At 60.4% G+C, this 10,000-nt stretch overlaps 1 non-coding gene across 1 annotated transcript; it reads right to left on the bottom strand.

Annotated features, from left to right (window-relative positions):
• Positions 1–926: 926 nt before the first annotated feature.
• Positions 927–2,741, bottom strand: LOC142791676 (small subunit ribosomal RNA). The gene has a single exon (XR_012890373.1). It is a non-coding gene; the product is annotated as a small subunit ribosomal RNA (ribosomal RNA).
• Positions 2,742–10,000: the final 7,259 nt, after the last annotated feature.

The raw sequence follows: 10,000 nt of genomic DNA, 5'->3' as shown, positions 1-10,000 counted from the left end.
GGCAAGTCGTTGCGGCACCTTCCCAAAGCGCGCAGACCCGCTAATCGCGACGAGCGCGACGTGGCCGTGCCGCCTTTCCCTCGGCAGCAAGCAAAACGCCTGGCAACGTCGACGCTCCCCTAACCGCGATCTCGCACCGTGTTTCGTGTGGCGAATTCAAAAGCCGGCCGGCGCTGCTGCAACCATTACGGTCGGTACGCATACGCCGCGGAGGGCGGGACGGTCATCGGAGCGTGCGGTTCCTCCATCGAGTACTGCGCACCTCGGCCGTCGCATCGCCGTGCCATGACCGGCCGCGCGTCAACGCGAACCGGTGCCAGCGAGATCCCTCGCCTGCAAGAACCGACCGGCAGCCTCCGTCACCCGAGGACGCGGAGGCGCTTGCCGCGGACGGCGGGACGGTATGCACTGGTGCACAGCGGACCCGTCACATCGCCAGTTCCTTGACCGACCGCCGACGCTTGTGCCGTTCCTCTCGTACTTGGCAGTCGCCGCGCGATTGTCGGGTCTCGTTCTTGCACGCTCGAACGGTCGGGAGGGCACTCGGCTGGCGTTTCGGGAACGCGCAGCCTCGCCTTCTACCGACGTAACCACGACTCGCCGTTCGCGCTCCGCCGCTCCTGTTTACAGTACTAGGCGGTCCCGCAGCGGTCGGGTCGCGCATTTCGAGCGCTTCGAGCCACGGTGCAGTGGCGGGTCGAAAGCCGACCTATGAGTGCGTTGCGCCGTTTGTACCCGCGTCCGCCACCTGGCCGACCGTCCAAGGTCGCGGTGTTGGCGTCCGCTGGGCGCAACAATTTGTCACGGGGTGCCGCTCCACATTCAGGCAGCCCCGTGGGGAAAAGCCGACCCCGCGTCCAAACGGGGTCAGCGGCAGAAAGTGTCGGGCGCAGACGCAGCTGAGGCGCTCACCCTTCACAATCCGTTAATGATCCTTCCGCAGGTTCACCTACGGAAACCTTGTTACGACTTTTACTTCCTCTAAATGATCAAGTTTGGTCATCTTTCCAACAGACCGGCGCAACCGAAAGGCCGCGCCGGACATCGGTCCGAAGACCTCACTAAATCATTCAATCGGTAGTAGCGACGGGCGGTGTGTACAAAGGGCAGGGACGTAATCAACGCGAGCTTATGACTCGCGCTTACTGGGAATTCCTCGTTCAAGGGGAACAATTGCAAGCCCCTATCCCAATCACGAAAGAAGTTCCACGGGTTACCCAGTCTTTTCAGACAGGGATAAAGACACGCTGCTTCCTTCAGTGTAGCGCGCGTGCGGCCCCGGACATCTAAGGGCATCACAGACCTGTTATTGCTCTGTTTCGTGCGGCTAGGAGCCGCTTGTCCCTCTAAGAAGGTTGTAAGGTGCTGGGAACCCCGCACCTATTTAATAGGCTAGAGTCTCGTTCGTTATCGGAATTAACCAGACAAATCGCTCCACCAACTAAGAACGGCCATGCACCACCATCCACCGAATCAAGAAAGAGCTCTCAATCTGTCAATCCTCCCAGTGTCCGGGCCGGGTAAGTTTTCCCGTGTTGAGTCAAATTAAGCCGCAGGCTCCACTCCTGGTGGTGCCCTTCCGTCAATTCCTTTAAGTTTCAGCTTTGCAACCATACTTCCCCCGGAACCCAAATACTTTGGTTTCCCGGAAGCTGCCCGCCGAGTCATTTGAGTAACTCAGGCGGATCGCTGGTTGGCATCGTTTATGGTCAGAACTAGGGCGGTATCTGATCGCCTTCGAACCTCTGACTTTCGTTCTTGATCAATGAAAACATTCTTGGCAAATGCTTTCGCAGTAGTTCGTCTTGCGACGGTCCAAGAATTTCACCTCTAGCGCCGCAATACGAATGCCCCCGTCCGTCCCTCTTAATCATTACCTCGTATTCCAAAAACCAACAGAACAGAAACGAGGTCTTGTTCTATTATTCCATGCAAGTTTATTCAGGCGACTCGCCTGCGTTGAGCACTCTAATTTTTTCAAAGTAAAAGCACCGGCCATCTCGAGGCACACAATGAAGTGCACCAAGAAAGAACCGGCATGATGTTCAGTCCGAGCCGTCGCATCGGGTAGATGCACTACTCGTCTGGAACTGAGATCCAACTACGAGCTTTTTAACCGCAGCAGCTTTAGTATACGCTATTGGAGCTGGAATTACCGCGGCTGCTGGCACCAGACTTGCCCTCCAATTGATCCTCGTTAAAGGATTTAGAGTGTACTCATTTCAATTACGGGGCCTCAAAAGAGTCCCGTATTGTTATTTTTCGTCACTACCTCCCCGTGCCGGGAGTGGGTAATTTGCGCGCCTGCTGCCTTCCTTGGATGTGGTAGCCGTTTCTCAGGCTCCCTCTCCGGAATCGAACCCTGATTCTCCGTTACCCGTAACAACCATGGTAAGCAAGTAACCTACCATCGAAAGTTGATAAGGCAGACACTTGAAAGAAACGTCGCCGGCTCGTGGCCATGCGATCAGCACAAAGTTATCCAGAGTCACCACACAATACGGGCCGAAACCCGATCGATCTTGGTCTAATAAAAGCACCCGTTACCCAAAGGGCTCCAGGCTCACTGCATGTATTAGCTCTAGAATTGCCACAGTTATCCAAGTAGGAAGAAACGATCTAAGGAACCATAACTGATTTAATGAGCCATTCGCGGTTTCGCCTTATTTCGGCATGTACTTAGACATGCATGGCTTAATCTTTGAGACAAGCATATGATTACTGGCAGGATCAACCAGGTAATCGTTCGACTGCGCGTCCGTCCTCGCCCTCGGCGGGCCGGACGCAGTCTGTGTGCGGCGGAGGCCACCTTCAGGCGCCCCAACACGCTTATTTTGCACTCCGAGATGACGGCGTTCGAGCTCGCTACGGCACAACCTTCCCGAAAGACGAGTGGGAGCCGTGCGGCAAGAAGCACGTTCATGCTCGCTCTTTTTCGTTGCATCGACTCGGTCGCGCCGTGCGGGTTGCCCAAGCCCGCTGCACTGTCGGTGGACCGGCCGGAACTAGCAACGGAGCCGAGACTGCAAAGCCGCCAGACGACGGGTCACGCCCGCGTCTTCGGCGCTTTCGCATCTGAATCGCCCGAGGACGACACGGAACACACCTCGATATCGTGGTAAAACGGCACCGTCCGACAACCAGCCCCTAACGCATCAAGCGGATGAGGCTGCAGACGACTGCCGTGGATTCCCCTGGAGCAGACCCGAGGACACGCTTGACGAGGCCGAAGCCCGCCGCATATCAGACACCCGGTCGCTTTCGCGTACGCCGCTCACGAGAACCCCCACATAATAGCAGCGATAAGTACCCAGACCTCCTTGGGCCCTAATACGAGCGTACTCGAGAAAATTTCACCGCGGGTGTGCCCCGAAACGTGTGGCATGTTGAGCGTGCCACAAGTCTACGTCGCTCTCAAACCCGCCGAGGTCGTAGAATTTGCGACCCTACTCACGAAATTCCCACCGAGGATACGGCCGCAAACGTACCGCACCTTGGGTAGGCCACGAGTTTGTGCAACACTACGCTGACGGCACAGCACCGAGGTCGTGCGCGCACGCACGGGAAAATTCCGCCGCGGTTTCTGCCGAAAACGTGAGGCACCACGACTCTCCGCAAGTTCGCGTCGACTGCGAAAGACCGAAGTCGTGAACGACGTGTCCGCTACTCGCCGCCGACACGCTGGACACCAAACGTACAACGACTCGACGGCGTCGTAGAGGCCCACGACGCGGTTTTCCTTAACGACGTCTCGGCGTGGCACCGACAGGTTAGAACGGCCGACCAACGTTCCCTGTCCGCCGTTCGGCTCAGTCGAAGGGCTCGGCGACTTCGGCAACGCTGCGAAGCCGCACGGTGACGCACGCCATGTCCCCATTTTTTTTTTTCTTTCTGCGTCTGCCGGGGTGCCCCTATAATAGCAGCGATAAGCACCCAGACCGCCGTGGGTCGCTCGCCCCGGCTGACGTGGTTTTTCGTACTCCTGCGGCGGTCGCCGTCAAGCACGTCCAAATACGCTACTTTCGTGGGCGCATTCACGCTCTTTCGCTTCGCCGGAGTGCCAGCACTCACTCTGCCAAAAACGGCGAACATCCGAGCGGCGGTTCCCACTTTTGCGTCGGCGTCGCAAACCCCGCCCCGGCAGACGAGGTTTGCCGTACTCGTGCGACGGTGGCCGGCGGGCACGTCGAAAGACGCCGATATCGTGCGCGAATTGGCGCACCTTGGCTTCACCGGAGTGCCGCCACTGACTCCTCCAAAAACGGCGAAGATCCGAGCGGCGCTTCCCACTTTCGCATCGGCGTCCCGAACTCCGCCCCGGCTGACGCGGTTTACCGTACTCGTGCGACGGTCGCCGGCGAGCACGTGGAAAGACGCCGATATCGTGCCCGAATCGGCTCCGTTCGGCTTCGCCGGAGTGCCAGCACTGGCTCGGCGAAAGACGACGAACATCCGAGCGACGGTTCTCACTATTGCGTACGCGTCGCAAACCCCGCCCCGGCAGACGCACTTTGCCGTACTCGTGCGACGGTCGCCGGCGAGCACGTAGAAAGACGCCGATATCGTGCCGGAATCGGCCCCGTTTGGCTTCGCCGGAGTGCCAGCACTCACTCGGCCACAAACGGCGAACATCCGAGCGGCGGTTCCCACTTAGCCGTCGGCGTCCCGAACTCCGCCCCGGCAGACGCGGTTGCCGAGCTCGTGCGACTAGCGACCGCGAAGCCGTCTCGCGACGCCGCTTTCGTGCGCGGCTCCCACTGCGACCTGGGTCACCCGAGGTCGACGAGCAAAAAAGAATGTCGAAAAAAATTTTTTTTTTTTTTTGCGTCTGCCGGGGTGCCCCTATAATAGCAGCGATAAGCACCCAGACCGCCATGGGTCGCTCGCCCCGGCTGACGTGGTTTTTCGTTTTCCTGCGGTGGTCGTCGTCAAGCACGTCCAAACACGCCACTTTCGTGGGCGCATTCGCGCTCTTTCGCTTCGCCGGAGTGCCAGCACTCACTCTGCCAAAAACGGCGAACATCCGAGCGGCGGTTCCCACTTTTGCGTCGGCGTCGCAAACCCCGCCCCGGCAGACGAGGTTTGCCGTACTCGTGCGACGGTGGCCGGCGGGCACGTCGAAAGACGCCGATATCGTGCGCGAATTGGCGCACCTTGGCTTCACCGGAGTGCCGCCACTGACTCCTCCAAAAACGGCGAAGATCCGAGCGGCGCTTCCCACTTTCGCATCGGCGTCCCGAACTCCGCCCCGGCTGACGCGGTTTACCGTACTCGTGCGACGGTCGCCGGCGAGCACGTGGAAAGACGCCGATATCGTGCCCGAATCGGCTCCGTTCGGCTTCGCCGGATTGCCAGCACTGGCTCGGCGAAAGACGACGAACATCCGAGCGACGGTTCTCACTATTGCGTACGCGTCGCAAACCCCGCCCCGGCAGACGCACTTTGCCGTACTCGTGCGACGGTCGCCGGCGAGCACGTAGAAAGACGCCGATATCGTGCCGGAATCGGCCCCGTTTGGCTTCGCCGGAGTGCCAGCACTCACTCGGCCACAAACGGCGAACATCCGAGCGGCGGTTCCCACTTAGCCGTCGGCGTCCCGAACTCCGCCCCGGCAGACGCGGTTGCCGAGCTCGTGCGACTAGCGACCGCGAAGCCGTCTCGCGACGCCGCTTTCGTGCGCGGCTCCCACTGCGACCTGGGTCACCCGAGGTCGACGAACAAAAAAGAATGTCGAAAAAATTTTTTTTTTTTTTTTTTGCGTCTGCCGGGGTGCCCCTATAATAGCAGCGATAAGCACCCAGACCGCCATGGGTCGCTCGCCCCGGCTGACGTGGTTTTTCGTTTTCCTGCGGTGGTCGTCGTCAAGCACGTCCAAACACGCCACTTTCGTGGGCGCATTCGCGCTCTTTCGCTTCGCCGGAGTGCCAGCACTCACTCTGCCAAAAACGGCGAACATCCTAGTGGCGGTTCCCACTTTTGCGTCGGCGTCGCCAACCCCGCCCCGGCATACGCGGTTTGCCGTACTCGTGCGGCGGTGGCCGGCGGGCACGTCGAAAGACACCGATATCGTGCGCGAGTCGATGCTTCTTGGTCTCGCAGGAGGGCCGCCACTCACTCCTGCAAAAACGGCGAAGATCCGAGCGGCGCTTCCCACTTTTTCGTCGGCGTCGCAAACCTCGCCCCGGCAGACGCGCTTTGCCGTACTCGTGCGACGGTCGCCGGCGAGCACGTCGAAATACGCCGATATCGTGCCCGAATCGGCCCCGTTTCGCTTCGCCGGAGTGCCAGCACTCGCTCGGCCAAAGACGACGAACATCCGAGCGACGGTTCCCACTATTGCGTACGCGTCGCGAACCCCGCCCCGGCAGACGCGGTTTGCCGTACTCGTGCGGCGGTGGCCGGCGGGCACGTCGAAAGACGCCGATATCGTGCACGAATTGGCGCTCCTTGGCTTCACCGGAGTGCCAGCACTCACTCGGCCAAAAACGGCGAACATCCGAGCAGCGGTACCCACTTAGCCGTCGGCATCCCGAACTCCGCGCCGGCTGACGCGGTTGCCGAGCTCGTGCGACTAGCGACCGCGAACGCGTCTCGCGACGCCGCTTTCGTGCGCGGCTCCCATTGCGACCTGGGTTACCCGAGCTCGACCAGCAAAAAAGAAGGTCGAAAATTTTTTTTTTTTTTTCTGCGTCTGCCGGGGTGCCCCTATAATAGCAGCGATAAGCACCCAGACCGCCGTGTGTCGCTCGCCCCGGCTGACGTGGTTTTTCGTACTCCTGCAGCGGTCGCCGTCACGCACGTCCAAATACGCCACTTTCGTGGGCGCATTCGCGCTCTTTCGCGTCGCCGGAGTGCCAGCACTCACTCTGCCAAAAACGGCCAACATCCGAGCGGCGGTTCCCACTTTTGCGTCGGCGTCGTAAACCCCGCCCCGGCAGACGCGGTTTGCCCTACTCGTGCGACGGTCGCCGGCGAGCGCGTCGAAAGACGCCGATATCGTGCGCTAATTGGCGCTCCCTGGCTTCTCCGGAGTGCCGCCACTCACTCCTCCAAAAACGGCGAAGATCCGAGCGGCGTTCTCCACTTTCGCATCGGCGTCCCGAACTCCGCCCGGGCTGACGCGGTTTACCGTACTCGTGCGACGGTCGCCGGCGGGCACGTCGAAAGACGCCGATATCGTGCCGTAATCGGCCCCGTTTGGCTTCGCCCGTGTGCCAGCACTCACTCGGCCAAAAACGGCGAACATCCGAGCAGCGTTTCCCACTTTCGCATCGGCGTCCCGAAGCCCGCCCCGGCAGACGCGGTTTGCCCTACTCGAGCGACGGTCGCCGGCGATCACGTCGAAAGGCGCCGAATTCGTGCACGAATCGATGCTTCTTGGTCTCGCAGGAGGGCCGCCACTCACTCCTGCAAAAACGGCGAAGATCCGAGTTGCGCTTCCCACTTTTTCGTCGGCGTCCCGAACTACGCCCCGGCTGACGCGGTTTACCGTACTCGTGCGACGGTCGCCGGCGGGCACTTCAAAATACGCCGATTTCGTGGGCGCATTCACGCTGTTTCGCTTCCCCGGAGTGCCAACACTCACTCTGCCGAAAGCGGCGATCATCCGAGCGGCGGTTCCCACTTTTGCGTCGGCTTCGCAAACGGCGCCCCGGCAGACGCGCTCGTGCGACGTACTCGTGCGACGGTCGCCGGCGAGCACGTCGAAAGACGCCGATATCGTGCTCGAATCGACCCCGTTTCGCTTCGCCGGAGTGCTGCCAGTCACGGCGCAGAAAACGGCGAACAAGTGTTTTTTTTTTTTTCCTAGAATTTGTGTTATAGAAGGCACATTTGATATCGGACGATAATTTTCAACTTTATCACGCGCACCGATTTTCGTGTAGAGGTTTGCAAGTTTATGGGAATTTCTCCACTTGGAATAATGCGATTTAGTAGTACTACGAGAACTTCATGGATGTACTCAAGGGTACGGGGCAAGTCAGTTACGTCAACACCTGCAGATTTTTTACACTTCAAACTGAAAATTGTTGGTTGTGAGTCCTCGTGTGATATTAAAGGCCGATTCGCTAACACATAGAACAAAGAAAGAAAGGAAGAAAAAACGCCCGCGCTCGCTCAAGAAACCTGGGTTCGCAACAAGTGGCAACAACAAGCAACCGAGCGAGTGCGCCAAAACCCGTGGCGGCCGAACAAACGCGAAGTCCCAACCGCGTCAGCCGGGGCGGCACGGGACAGGAAAAATCACTTCAGCCGGGGCGGCGGGGCACCGAATAAACCTCGTCACCTCGTCGCAGGATAAAAGAGGAAACAAAAAGTCTAAACAGCGTCTGCTGGAGCGAATGCGTAATAAAACAACAACAACAACAAAAAAAAAAAAACACCCGCGCTCAAGAAGTCTGCAATCACCACAAAAGGCGACTGTGACCGAGCAGCGTCAGCCGGGGCCGTGCGGAAACGGAAAAACCGCGACTACCGGGGCGTCGAGGCACCGAAAAATCCACTTCAGCCGCGGCGAAAAAAAAAAACAAAAAGAAAGACGGAGGGGGGGGGGGAACCACGTCTGCCGGGGCGAAGGAAAAAAAAAAAACGCGTCTGCCGGGGCGAGCCCGGGTGCGGCACCACCGGGAAAACTGTGGCAAACAGACATGGCGATCGAGTGAGTGGGCCGCCAGCCAGGCTCAGCCAAAAAGTGCAAAGTCCGAACTGCGTCAGCCGGGGCGGCAAAAACCACGTCAGCCGGGGCGGCGCAAAAAACCGCGTCTGCCGGGGCGGCACGAAACCGCGTCAGCCGGGGCGGCGCGAAAACTGCGTCAGCCGGGGCGAAAGAAAAAAAAAAAAAAACGCGTCTGCCGGGGCGAGCCCGGGTGCGGCACCACCGGGAAAACTGTGGCAAACAGACATGGCGATCGAGTGAGTGGGCCGCCAGCCAGGCACAGCCGAAAAGTGCAAAGTCCGAACCGTGTCAGCCGGGGCGGCAAAAAACCGCGTCAGCCGGGGCGGCGCAAAAAACCGCGTCTGCCGGGGCGGCACGAAACCGCGTCAGCCGGGGCGGCGCGAAAACTGCGTCAGCCGGGGCGAGCCCGGGTGCGGCACCACCGGGAAAACTGTGGCAAACAGACATGGCGATCGAGTGAGTGGGCCGCCAGCCAGGCTCAGCCAAAAAGTGCCAAGTCCGAACTGCGTCAGCCGGGGCGGCAAAAAACCGCGTCAGCCGGGGCGGCGCAAAAAACCGCGTCTGCCGGGGCGGCGCGAAAACCGCGTCTGCCGGGGCGGCGCGAAAACTGCGTCAGCCGGGGCGAAAGAAAAAAAAAAACGCGTCTGCCGGGGCGAGCCCGGGTGCGGCACCACCGGGAAAACTGTGGCAAACAGACATGGCGATCGAGTGAGTGGGCCGCCAGCAAGGCTCAGCCAAAAAGTGCTAAGTCCGAACTGCGTCAGCTGGGGCGGCAAAAAACCGCGTCTGCCGGGGCGGCACGAAACCGCGTCAGCCGGGGCGGCGCGAAAACCGCGTCTGCCGGGGCGGCACGAAACCGCGTCAGCCGGGGCGGCGCGAAAACTGCGTCAGCCGGGGCGAGCCCGGGTGCGGCACCACCGGGAAAACTGTGGCAAACAGACATGGCGATCGAGTGAGTGGGCCGCCAGCCAGGCACAGCCGAAAAGTGCTAAGTCCGAACTGCGTCAGCCGGGGCGGCAAAAACCGCGTCAGCCGGGGCGGCGCGAAAACCGCGTCTGCCGGGGCGGCACGAAACCGCGTCAGCCGGGGCGGCGCGAAAACTGCGTCAGCCGGGGCGAGCCCGGGTGCGGCACCACCGGGAAAACTGTGGCTAACAGACATGGCGATCGAGTGAGTGGGCCACCAGCCAGGCTCAGCCAAAAAGTGCTAAGTCCGAACTGCGTCAGCCGGGGCGGCAAAAACCGCGTCAGCCGGGGCGGCGCAAAAAACCGCGTCTGCCGGGGCGGCACGAAACCGCGTCAGCCGGGGCGGCGCGAAAACTGC

The sequence above is a fragment of the Rhipicephalus microplus genome, unplaced genomic scaffold (genome assembly GCF_043290135.1).
Source record: "Rhipicephalus microplus isolate Deutch F79 unplaced genomic scaffold, USDA_Rmic scaffold_181, whole genome shotgun sequence".
NCBI lineage: Eukaryota > Metazoa > Arthropoda > Arachnida > Ixodida > Ixodidae > Rhipicephalus > Rhipicephalus microplus.
The sequence above is the reverse complement of the archived record's forward strand: the minus strand, read 5'-3'. Positions and strand labels throughout refer to the sequence as shown.